At 53.1% G+C, this 12,213-nt stretch overlaps 1 non-coding gene and 10 pseudogenes across 1 annotated transcript; all 11 read left to right on the top strand.

Moving 5' to 3' along the window:
• The first annotated feature begins 2,120 nt into the window (after positions 1 to 2,120).
• LOC143936727 (5S ribosomal RNA) lies at positions 2,121 to 2,239 on the top strand (annotated as a pseudogene).
• Positions 2,240 to 2,347: 108 nt separating this feature from the next.
• On the top strand, positions 2,348 to 2,466 carry LOC143937519 (5S ribosomal RNA; annotated as a pseudogene).
• Positions 2,467 to 2,574: 108 nt separating this feature from the next.
• On the top strand, positions 2,575 to 2,693 carry LOC143936394 (5S ribosomal RNA; annotated as a pseudogene).
• Positions 2,694 to 2,800: 107 nt separating this feature from the next.
• On the top strand, positions 2,801 to 2,919 carry LOC143937337 (5S ribosomal RNA; annotated as a pseudogene).
• A 563-nt stretch (positions 2,920 to 3,482) lies between these two features.
• On the top strand, positions 3,483 to 3,601 carry LOC143937348 (5S ribosomal RNA; annotated as a pseudogene).
• Positions 3,602 to 3,708: 107 nt separating this feature from the next.
• On the top strand, positions 3,709 to 3,827 carry LOC143937261 (5S ribosomal RNA). Its single transcript, XR_013263655.1, has one exon. It is a non-coding gene; the product is annotated as a 5S ribosomal RNA (ribosomal RNA).
• A 333-nt stretch (positions 3,828 to 4,160) lies between these two features.
• Positions 4,161 to 4,279, top strand: LOC143937702 (5S ribosomal RNA; annotated as a pseudogene).
• Positions 4,280 to 4,386: 107 nt separating this feature from the next.
• On the top strand, positions 4,387 to 4,505 carry LOC143937650 (5S ribosomal RNA; annotated as a pseudogene).
• Positions 4,506 to 4,612: 107 nt separating this feature from the next.
• Positions 4,613 to 4,731, top strand: LOC143937444 (5S ribosomal RNA; annotated as a pseudogene).
• A 6,941-nt stretch (positions 4,732 to 11,672) lies between these two features.
• On the top strand, positions 11,673 to 11,791 carry LOC143937247 (5S ribosomal RNA; annotated as a pseudogene).
• Positions 11,792 to 11,899: 108 nt separating this feature from the next.
• LOC143937412 (5S ribosomal RNA) lies at positions 11,900 to 12,018 on the top strand (annotated as a pseudogene).
• Positions 12,019 to 12,213: the final 195 nt, after the last annotated feature.

Genomic DNA, 12,213 nt, shown 5'->3' with positions numbered 1-12,213 from the left:
CGCAGGGCCAAAAACCAACTGTAGAGGCATACCTCACTCCACGGGGGGGGGAAGGGGGGGAAACCATCAAGAAGGTTGCAACCCGCAGTGTGAGGCAACAAAAAAAAAAGGGGCAAATCCCGAGGGGACCCCGACAGGTCTTCAGGTGGGGGGTCTGGAGCGTTGAGAGCGTTGGGGTGTGGAGTAGGCCCTTGATCCTCTTCCTCTCACCGGGGTCCAGATCCTGGGAGGAAGAGAGCTGTGTCTTGAGGTAGTCGGAGGAGCTTGGTCAAACTCTGCAGGGAGCGGGGGAAGGCCCAGCTTCTTGAGGAAAGCCTCCCCCTCCTGGGGGTCCCGCAGGGTGTGCTGGGCCCCCTCCATGGTGACACTCAAACGGAAGGGAAAGCCCCAATAATAAGGGACCTTGAGCTCCTGAAGGTGGGATGTGATGGGTCTCAGAGAGCGACGCTTGGCCAATGTGATGGGAGAAAGGTCACTAAACAGTTGAATCTTATCCCCCTTGTACTCGATGCTGGACCTGTTGCGTGTAGCCTTGGTCAGGGCCTCCTTGCTTTCATAGAAGTGGAAACGCACCACTATATCCCGGGGCCTGGCCCCCGCAGGCGGTTTAGGAGCTAGGGACCTGTGGGCCCTGTCCAGGCGCCAGTCTATGTCCACTATGTCCAGGGCCAGGGTGTTGAAGAGGCCTAGAAGATATGGCCTGATGTTATTGTCAGCTATCTTCTCAGAGACACCGCGGATCCTGAGGTTTTGGCGTCGTTCTCGGTTCTCGAGATCCTCCTGTTGGAGTTGTAGTTGGGAGACAGAATTTTTAAGAGTAGCGTTTTCCTCTTCAAGGGCCTGCACATAATGCAGAGTCTCGTCAAATTTTGTTTCCAGGGTCGCCGTGCATTCCCCTAGGGCATCTATTTCCCCCCTAAGTTCTCTGGAGATCCTTCCCATCTCCTGGGCTATGTCCCTGGTAACTTGCTGCGCCAGGGCCTGGAGCTTGAGATCCATCAACTCTGGTGTGAGGGCCTGCGGAGGGGGGGAAGGCGGGGGCTGTCGGGGTGACCGCTGCGAGGAATCCTCCGCCATAAGCGCACTGACATAGTCCTTCGGATCCCCCTGTGTAATCGGGGCCGGGGATGAGGGCCTAGTTAGAAAGCGATCCATATTGGAGGAGGGCTGCGGGGGACGATACGCCGATCGCTGATCCCCGATTTTTCCCATGAAGTGCCTGGGAGGGATGAGGAGGGTCGGAGGCTTGCCCCTGGATCAATCTGTGCTAGCGTTAGCGTTACAGGGGCCGCGGATCGCGGGACGGGACCGGAACTCACGGATTAAACATCCGCCATCTTGGAGAGCCGCGCTTGCGACCTAGTAGAGATGTTTAAGGCATAAATCAGGTTGGTAGAAGGGCGAATGAAGGCCTTTGAGTGTAGAGGAAGGATTTGGGTGGTCCAAGATGGCCGCCGGCTAGGCCAAGGCCTCAGTCCCAAAGTGTGGAGGTGACCGTGGGGCGGGTAGGAGACCTTCCTGGGGTGCCCAGTCCCCGCTGTGGCGGGGTAATATGTCCTTTCCCCTGGGGACATGGAGATCCTGGGTGTAGCAAGATGGCCGCCGGAATACACCTTACTAACCTTCGAACCGATTGCCGCTCCGGTGTCCTTTAGCTCAGCTCCCGTCCTCCAGCGGGGGGGCCCGAGGATCGAGCGGTGCTGTGTGGTGCCGAGGTGGCCAAAGGGCGGCCCGGATTCCGCCGTCCGGCGGTTGCGGGGACTGAGTAGGCCGCAAGATGGCGGCGCCCGGCCTGCTGTGTAGCTCGCGGCCGCGGGCCGCTTCACGATGCCGAGACCGGCCAAATACTGCCCCAGCCTGAAGCAGAGGTGTCCCGCAAGGGAGATGGGTGGTCCAGCGGGCTCCCAAACTGTGTCCTGAGAGGGGATGGACACGGATTGTGAGAGGCGCCAGCGGAGCTCCTCTCTAACACGTCCCTCTTCTTTCGCTGCCGGCCACGCCCCCCCATATGCTTTTTTTTATATGTTGTTGGCGTTGACGACCTGTTTTATTTTTCTGCTTGTTTGACGAGGTAACCATCTTGGTGTTTGTCAAGAGGGTTGAGAGTGGACAGCAAGGTCACCTACGGCCACATCACCCTGAATGCACCTGATCTTGTCTGATCTCTGATACTAAGCAGGGTCGGGCCTGGTTAGTACCTGGATGGGAGACGGCCTGCGAATATCAGGTGCCTTAGGCTTCTTTTTAATATGTTGTTAGCGTCAACGACCTGTTTTATTTTTCTGTTTGTTTGCCAAGGTGACCAACTTGGCATTTGTCAAGAGGGTTGAGAGCGGCCAGCAAGATCACCTACGGCAAAATCACCCTGAATGTGCCTAATCTCGTCTGAAAATAGATGCTAAGCAGGGTCGGACCTGGTTGGTACCTGGATGGGAGACCTCCTGGGAATACCAGGTGCCGTAGGCTTTTTTTTAATATGTTGTTGGCGTCGACGACCTGTTTTATTTTTCTGCTTGTTTGCCAAGGTGACCATCTTGGCGTTTGTCAAGAGGGTTGAGAGTGGCCAGCAATATCGCGTACGGCCACATCACTCTGAATGTGCCCGATTTTGTATGATCTCGGATGCTAAGCAGGCTTGGGCCTGGTTAGTACCTGGATGGGAGACCGCCTGGGAATACCAGGTGCCCTAGGCAAATTTTAATATGTTGTTGACGTCGACGACCTGTTTTATTTTTCTGCTTGTTTGCCAAGGTGACCATCTTGACGTTTTTCAAGAGGGTTGAGACTGGCCAGTAAGATCACCTACGGTCACATCACTCTGAATGCACCCGATCTCATCTGATCTCGGATGCTAAGTAGGGTCGGGCCTGGTGAGTTCCTGAATGGGAGACCGCCTGGGAAAACCAGGTGCCGTAGGCTTTTATTTAATATGTTGTTGGCGTCGAGGACCTGTATTATTTTTCCGCTTGTTTGCCAAGGTGACCATCTTGGCGTTTGTCAAGAGGGTTAAGATTGGCTAGCAAGACCCCCTATGGCCACACCACCCTGAATGTGCTCGATCTCGCCTGATCGCAGATGCTAAGCCAAGTTGGGCCTGGTTAGTACCTGGATGGGAGACCGCCTGGGAATATCAGGTACCGTAGCCTATTTTTTTAATATCTTGTTGGTGTCGACGACCTGTTTTATTTTTCTGCTTGTTTGCTGAGGTGACCATCTTGGCATTTGTCAAGAGGGTTGAGAGTGACCAGCAAGATTGCCTACAGCCACATCACCCTGAATTCACCTGATCTCATCTGATATTGGACGCTAAGCAGGCTCAGGCATGGTTAGTACCTGGATGGGAGAACACCTGGGAATACCAAGGACCGTAGGCTTTTTTTTAATATGTTGTTGGCGTCAACGACCTGTTTTATTTTTCTGCTTGTTTGCCGAGGTGACCATCTTGGCGTTTGTCAAGAGGGTTGAGAGTGGCCAGCAAGATCACCTACGGCCACATCACCCTGAATGCGCCCGATCTCATCTGATCTCGGATGCTAAGCAGGGTCGAGCCTGGTTAGTAACGGGATGGGAGAGCACCTGGGAATACCAGGTGCTGCAGGCTCTTTTTAATATGTTGTTGGGATCGACGACCTGTTTTATTTTTCTGCTTGTTTGCCAAGGTAACCATCTTGGTGTTTGTCAAGAGGGTTGAGAGTGGCCACCAAGATCGCCTATGGCCATATCACCCTGAATGCGCCTGATCTCATTTGATCTTGGATGCTAAGCAGGGTCGGGCCTGGTTAGTACCTGGATGGGAGACCACCTGGGAATATCAGGTGCCATAGGCTTTTTTTAATATGTTGTTGGCGTCAATGACCTGTTTTATTTTTCTGCTTGTTTGCCGAGGTGACCATCTTGGCGTTGGTCAAGAGGGTTGAGAGTGGTCAGAAAGTTTGCCTATGGCCACATCACCCTGAATGCGCCCAATGTTGTCTAATCTCGGATGCTAAGCAGCTGCGGACCTGTTTAGTACCTGGATGGGAGACCGCCTGGGAATACCATGTGCCGCAGACTTTTTTAATATGTTGTTGGCGTCAATGACCTGTTTTCTTTTTCTGCTTTTTTTCTAGAGCTAACCGTCTTGGCGTTTGTCAAGAGGGTTGAGAGTGGCTATTAAAATCACCTTTGGCCACTTCACCTTGAATGCGCTCGATTTCGTCTGATCTCAAATGCTAAGCAGGGTCGGGCCTGGTCAGTACCTGAATGGGAGACCGCCTGGGAATACCAGGTGCTGTAGGCTTTTTTTAAAATGTTGTTGGCGTCGACGACCTGTTTTATTTTTTTGCTTGTTTGGTGAGGTGACCATCTTGGCGTTTGTCAAGAGGATTGAGAGTGGCCAACAAGTTCGCCTATGGCCACATCACCCAGAATGCACCCGATCATGTCTGATCTCGGATGCTAAGCAGGGTCGGGCCTGGTTAGTACCTAGATGGCAGACCACCTTGGAAAACCAGGTGCCGTAGGCTTTTTTTAATATGTTGTTGGCGTAAACGACCTGTTTTATTTTTCTGCTTCTTTGCCAAGGTGACCATCTTGGCGTTTGTCAAGAGGGTTGGGAGTGGCCAGCAAGATCGCATACGGCCACATCACCCTGAATGCACCCAATCTCATCTGATCTCAGATGCTAAGAAGGATTGGGCTTGGTTAGTACCTGGATGGGAGACCGCCTGGGAATACCAGGTGCCGTTGGCTTTTTTTTAACAAACCAGAATGTTACTGATGTATGCTTTACAGTTTGTTCGTTCCCCAGCCGAGGCTTACTCTGCAATGCCGATGGACTTGCAGCTACCTACAGCTGCCTGTAAGCCGAAGTTTCCCTGGCCGGCCTCTACCCCTCCGCCTCCGGAGGTGGCTGGAGAGTTGAACCTGCCTAGCCGGACCAGTGTCAGTGCAGTGTTTTTGTTGATTTTTGTTATGTGCATTTCCTTGTTTTCTCTTTTTTGCTGCAAGTAGATTCATGCTATACTGACAATTGTGCTTTCTTCTTTTTATTGGTGCCTGTGCTTGCTGCTCCGGTTGCCCGTGGTCGCCGGGCCCCCCCCTGCTCTATGCCACCCTGGTGCTGGTCGCACCTGTTGGGCTCAGACCCTGTCTGTTCGAGGGGTCCCCAGTGGGGTTCCGGTGGCCCGGGCCGCCGGGGGGGAGTGGGCGCTTGTTAGACATGTGGGGAGAGATTTTATACTATGTGTGCCTACATTGGGGGGACTGGAGGGAACCGTAAATACATGCCCCTCTCATTTGGACTATGGCGTCCCTTAAGATCTTGACCTGGAACGTTAGGGGTCTGGGAGATAAATCTAAGCGGGCTGCTGTCCTTTCCCATGTCAAGTCTCAACGGGCCGAGGTCTCCATCCTAGTTGAAACTCACTTGGTTGGACAAAAACAGTTGTGCCTCAAGAGGCCGTGGGTGGGTTGGCTCTATCAGGCCCCCCACACCTCGCATTCTCGGGGTGTAGCGATCCTGATTGCCAAAACGGCTCTGTTTCAGTTACATGACCTGCAAGCGGACCCTCAGGGTTGTTTCTTATTTCTCCATGCCACTATTGGGGGTCTGGAGCTTTTGCTCCTTGCCTTTTACATCCCCCCACCATTTGCCTTCCCTGTGTTGCAGCAGGGCATCGCATTTATGGCCCGCTACCCCTCGTGCCGGCTGTTTGGGCAGGGGATTTTAATACGGTCATCAATCCCCCTCTAGATAGGTTGAGCCCTCTGTCCTCCACGCCCCAGCCCCTGGGTATTACTAGGTTCGGGAGGTTTCTGGCGGAATTTGCCCTTACGGACACATGGAGACATAGACACCCCTCCTTGGCACACTATTCTTGTTTCACTCCTTCCCGGTCCGCCATGTCCCGCATAGACCTAATACTTATCTCGCCCACTCTCTTTCCCTACCTTCTAGACGCGGGGTTCGAGGCCAGGGTGCTCTCTGATCACTCCCCCTACTGGGTTCGGTTGCGTCTGCCATGCCCCCCTGGGCCTCGCGGCTAGAAAATTAATCCCTTCTGGCTCACTGTTCTACCAGACCTGGATTCTATCCAGCGTGAGTGGGAATATTTTTTCCTCACCAACGCAGGCTCTGCCACGTACGGCTCTGTCTGGGAGGCCTTCAAGGTGCATGCCCGCATGATTCTTTCCAAGCGCATCTCCAGACACAAGGCATCCTCTAAACACCTGCTTGGGCTGGCGGAGGAGCGTCTGCATGCCCTTGAACTGGCCTTTCAGGCTGACCAGTCGGAGGCTAATGCCTCCCTGATGAAATTGCAAGCCAGGGTCATGGACCAACTCCATCACGAAAAGGCTAGACGGGGCATCTTTTACGCTAAACAACGCCTGTTTGAATTTGGGGAGCGCGCGGGCAAGTTACTGGCGTACATGGCCCATCTGGATCAGCGGCCCCCGGTGGTGGTGTCTCTTAAAACTGCCGGTGGAGATGTCATCACTGACCCTGATCAGGTGGCGGAGGAGTTCGGGTCCTTTTACTCGGGCCTGTACTCCTCCGCCGCACAGTACTCCCAGGACGAGCTTGTGGCGTTCTTGAGCACCATCCCCTTCCCCTCCCTCACACCTCTGCAAAGGGCCCAACTTGAGGCACCCATCACCTCCGACTGTGTAGCGAAGGCCCTGTCGCTACTCCCCACCTCTAAAGCTCCGGGATCCGACGGTCTTCCCCTGGAGTTTTATGCCCAATTTAGTGAGACCCTGATCCCCCAACTTACCAAATTATACACACATATATTTGACTCTGGCACCCTCCCCAAATCTATGGGTGAGGCCCGGATAGCTCTCATTCCTAAGCCGGGCAAGGACCCGATGCTCCCCGAATCCTATAGGCCCATATCCCTGCTTCAATTAGATGTGAAAATCTTGGCCAAAATCCTCGCCCTACGCCTTAACACCGTAATTCACTCCCTGGTGCACCCCCATCAGACCGGGTTCATGCCACAACGGAACACGGCTTTTAACCTTCGGAGGCTTTACATGAATCTCCAGGCCCAACACTCCAACGTCGGCTCCAGGGTGGTTGTCAGCCTGGACGCCGCTAAGGCATTTGACACAGTCGAGTGGCGTTATCTCTGGGAATGTATGCGCAGGTTTGGAATAGGCCCCAACTTCATCAAATGGCTCCAGCTACTCTACTACGCCCCCGTGGCGCGTATCCAGGTTAATGGTAGGATCTCCCCCCCTTTCCCACTTTCCCGGGGGACACGTCAGGGATGCCCCATCTCCCCGCTGCTTTATGCTTTGGCGGTGGAGCCCCTGGCCACGGCCCTCAGGACCCATTCAGATATCAGGGGTCTTCGCTGCGGTGGCCTGCATGAGGTGGTCAGTCTCTACGCGGACGACATGCTTCTTTATTTAGCGGATGCTGGCCCCTCATTGCAGGCGGCCCTGCGAACCATCACGGCCTTCGGAGCCTTCTCTGGGCTCCGGATCAATTGGACCAAGTCCCAAATACTACCATTGGACTTGGGGCCCCCCACTGCCGAGCAGGCGGCTCTCCCGCTTGCCCGGGCGAGTACCTTTAAGTACCTTGGAGTGCATGTCTCCAGGTCCCTCTCAGATTACCCTACTCTTAATGTTGAGCCCCTATTTGACACCCTAAAATCTAAAACACAGGTCTGGTCCCGCCTCCCCCTTGGGGTGATGGGCCGAATAAATTTGGTTAAGATGATTCTCCTCCCCAAGCTTCTATATGTTTTTTGGCAGGCACCCGTACGTCTTCCCCTTCGCACATTTAAAGCCCTGGAATCTATCCTCAATACGTTCGTTTGGGGGTCGTCCCGACATAAATTGCCGTGGCGGGTTCTAAAATGCCCCTCGGATGCTGGAGGGACCGCCCTGCCAGATCTTTTCCTCTACTACGTCGCGTCGCAACTCTCCCACTTTTTCCATTTTCACCACACGGATAGAGCCCGCTACACTACCCTGGTATGCTCCAAGGTCCCCACCCCGCTGACCCACCCTTTCCAATTTTTGTTTAGCACCCTCCCCCTTCCATCCGCTCCTAGGGACAGGCACCTTATGCTTTCTCACCACTGTAAAATTTGGCACTTAGCAACACGGATAGGACAAACACCATCCCCCCACTCTCACACACCTCTATGGAATAATTCTGATATGCCAGATCTTGCCCTCATCCCGGATTCCGGGCTGTGGGCAAGCAGGGGGGTCATCTACCTCTCGCAGGTAGTCTCCAATGGAATGGTTAGACTGTTCCAGGACCTCAAGGATGAATTCGCTCTGCCTAACTACATGCTATTCCGCTATCTCCAACTCCGGCACGCGCTCCACACCCAGTTTGCCAACCAACTCCCAAGACTTGGGACCCCAGCACTGGTTGATCTAGTGCTGGGTCCTGAGCCTGCACAGCTGATCTCACGGCTATATGCCTACCTCCTGGTTCCCGCGGCTTCGGCTGTGGCTTCTCAGGTCCGTTCTCGGTGGGAGGGTGATCTGGGAGCGGTGTCGGATGAGGATTGGGACGAGGCTCTAGCGAACCACAAACTAATGTCACCTAAGCTATCAGACCGCCTCACCCACCTTTATATCCTGCACAGGTCTTATCTTACACCCCACCGCATAGCCAAATACAGACCTGACCATGACCCCCGCTGCCCCCGCTGTGCCTCCTCATAGGCCTCCTTCTACCATTTACTCTGGGCATGCCCGGCTATACAAGGATTCTGGGCACAGGTGGTCCAGTTCCTCCACGATCGCATGGGTTCCCCGGTGTCCCTATGCCCTAAGCAATGTATCTTGGGGCTCTTCTCGCTGTCAGAAGGCGGAAAGTATCTCAATATTTTTCTGCAAGAGACTCTGTTTCAGGCTAGGCTACAAATCGCCAAAACATGGCTGAGAGAACGCCCCCCCACTACACAGCAGTGGATCAGAGCGATTAATGTCACCCTTCCCCACAAGAAAATGGTGTACACTCACAGGGGCTGTCCCCACAAATACAATAAAATCTGGGACAGGTGGTTGGAGGACTCCGCCACCTGTAGTGCTGAGAGCTAGCTGATTTCACCTAGGTATGTCTATGGATTTTCTGCGGGGTCTACCCTCCTCTCCTTCACCGTGTATTTTTTGTTAAAACCTCTCCACTGTGCTGTAGGTTGTGGGTTTCCCTTTGCAGTATGCTGTATATTTCAAGCTCCTGTATGTGAAATGCACCTGTTAGTGTTGGTAGTGCCTGTTGCGCTACACTATGTTGTTAATATCCCTTGTACTATGCTTAATAAAGCGGCTTTTTGAATAAAAAAAAAAAACAGAATGTTCCTTTATTGCAAACAATTAAGGCACAATACATCAAAGTAGTCCAACATGGACCAAATCCAAAACATAATATGTGTACATTTGGCAGGCATAACATGTAAATGCACAACAGGAAAAGAAAAAAGAGAGATAAGGAAAAAAGAAAAAAGAAAAAGAAAGGGAAATAAAGACACCAGTTCCTATCAATATTTATCAGGTTACAAGCCATAGTTCAAGCACCGGCATGGCCAACCCACGCCTCCCGCATGCGTCCATCATTCCTACCTCCAATAAATGATTAAGAAGAATGCGGGGGGTCCCACTTCCCCACCATGAACCCCACCCGTTACCTTGGAGAATTTTTGGGGGCAATTCCTATTCATATAGGTGAGTTTGTATAACGGGAGCACCGCATTGATCGACTTTTCCCACATTCCAACCGTAGGGGGGGAGGGGGCGTTCCAACGCAATATAATTTTCCTTGTGGCATAGAAGAAGAGGTAAGTCAGCAGCAGTTTGGCATGTCTGAGCCTTTGGTGATCATCCTGAATCCCCAATAAGGCCAGCTCCGGTGACAGGGGGAGCTCTAGCTGGAGACGACCATTAATAGAGTCAATTACCTCAGCCCGGTACTCAGCGATTTTGGGACAGCTCCAGAACATATGCATATACGTGCCTACAGACTGTTTGCATCTGGGGCAGTCCTGTGGTCGCTGGGGATAAACTTTGTGGAGCCTCTGGGGGGTGTAGTAGACCCTGTGCAGGAATTTAACCTGAATCAACCTTTCCCTGGAGGATATCAGGATAGCTGTGCTATCTGCCAGACAGTCTACCCAGTCTGATCTATCCAGGCCAGGTAAATCTGCCTTCCACAAGTCCCACAATCTGTCCACCTTAGCAGAGTCAGTCCGCAGTAGGCCCAGGTACAAGGCAGATAGGGGCCTATCCATCCTCTCCTGCACTAGCATCTCCTCAATGGGGTCCATGCGTAGCCTAATCGGAGACGGGATTTGGGCCCTGACAGCATGACACAGCTGGAAGTATCGGAATACCATCCAACCGGGGGAGTGGTGCTTATCTTGGAGAGTCGTGTAGGAGAGCAAGACCCCATCGACAAATATGTCCCCCAAGGTCCTGACCCCACACCTGGCCCAGATCTGTGGGTCCGGTGCCATCTTCATATGGAGGAGACTAGGGTTACCCCAGAGAGGGCAATGGGGGGACCAGTCCTGTGGGCCAACAAGCCCCCGCCTGGCCACCATCCATGCCCTAAGGGTAGTTCTGGTGGGCGTCAGAAGCTCGCTGCGTGCCCGCCGCCCCTTATATACCAGGTTGCCCAGCTCATGAAGCCACCCCACGACCGCCGCCTCCAAGCACACGGCAGCATTTCCCTTAGGGAGGGTAAACCCCCACTGAACCGACACCAACACTGCCGCCCAGAAGTATGCTCGATAATTCGGTAGGGCCAAACCCCCACAGCGGATAGGGAGCATCAGGGTGGACCTAGCCAACCGGGGCGTCTCCCCCCTCCAAATAGAGGAGCCCACGCATCTGTCAACCTCTGCAAAAAAGGAATTGGGTATCCAGGTAGGACTGTGGCGAAATACGTACAAGAAATTTGGGAGGAAAATCATCTTCAACAAATATATGCAGCCCATAAGGTTCAGGGGTAGGGAGGCACATGCGGCGCACCTAGTCCGAAGCTGAGTCAGGACCGGCTGCAGATTAAGCTCCCCAAAGCTTGACAGCTCCCTCCTAACCTGGATACCCATGTACCGGAACTGGTCAACCCAACGAAGAGGTCTATGCTAGTGTCCCGGGCCTGCGGGTCAAGTGGAAATATGTTGGATTTTGATCAATTGATGCGTATACCCGAAAACCTACCGATGGTATTAAAAATCTCAAGAGCCGCTGACATGGAGTCATCCGCGTCCTGGAGATACAGTAGGGTATCGTCCGCATATAACAAGATCTTTTCTTCTAGTGATCCCACCCGCAACCCCCGCACCCTCTCCGAGGCCCTAATCATAACCGCCAGAAGCTCAAACGCAAGCGCAAATAGGGCCGGGGAAAGGGGGCAGCCCTGCCTCGTGCCCCTCTGTAGTGGGAAGGATGCTGAAAGTCTGTCGTTGGTCCGAACGCGAGCCCGAGAATCCCGATAGAGTGTCTGCAACAACTGGAGAAATCTAGGCCCAAACCCAAAGCGACTCAAGATCTCCAATAGGAAGACCCATTCCACCGAGTCAAACGCCTTTTCGGCGTCCAGGGGGCTTTTTTTTTTATATGTTGTTGGTGTCGACGATCTGTTTTATTTTTCTGCTTGTTTGCCGAGGTGACCATCTTGGTGTTTGTCAAGAGGGTTGAGAGTGGCCAGCAAGTTTGCCTATGGCCGCATCACCTTGAATGTGCCCGATCTCATCTGATCTTGGATACTAAGCAGGGTCAGGCCTGGTTAGTACTTGGATGAGAGACCGCCTGGGAATACCAGGTGCTGTAGGCTTTTTTTTATTATGTTGTTGGCTTCGACGACCCGTTTTATTTTTCTGCTTGTTTGCCGAGGTGACCATCTTGGCGTTTGTCATGAGGGTTGAGAGTGGCCAGCAAGTTTGTCTACACCCACATCTCCCTGAATGCGCCCGATCTCGTCTGAAATCGTATGCTAAGCAGGGTCGGGCCTGGTTAGTACTTGGATGGGAGACCACCTGGGAATACCAGGTGCCGTTGGCTTTTTTTAAATATGTTGTTGGCGTCGATGACCTATTTTATTTTTCTGCTTGTTTGCCGAGGTGACCATCTTGGCGTTTTTCAATAGGGTTGAGAGTGGCCAAGAAGTTCGCCTATTTGAGAAACACTGGCCTATGGCCACATCACCCTGAATGTGCCCGATGTCGTCTGATCTTGGATGCTAAGCAGCAGCGGACC

This window comes from Lithobates pipiens, unplaced genomic scaffold, assembly GCF_037356315.1.
Source record: "Lithobates pipiens isolate NorthernLeopardFrog02 unplaced genomic scaffold, aLitPip1_a1.2 Scaffold_28, whole genome shotgun sequence".
NCBI classification, from domain to species: Eukaryota; Metazoa; Chordata; class Amphibia; order Anura; family Ranidae; genus Lithobates; species Lithobates pipiens.
This window is presented reverse-complemented; position numbering and strand designations above follow the sequence as displayed.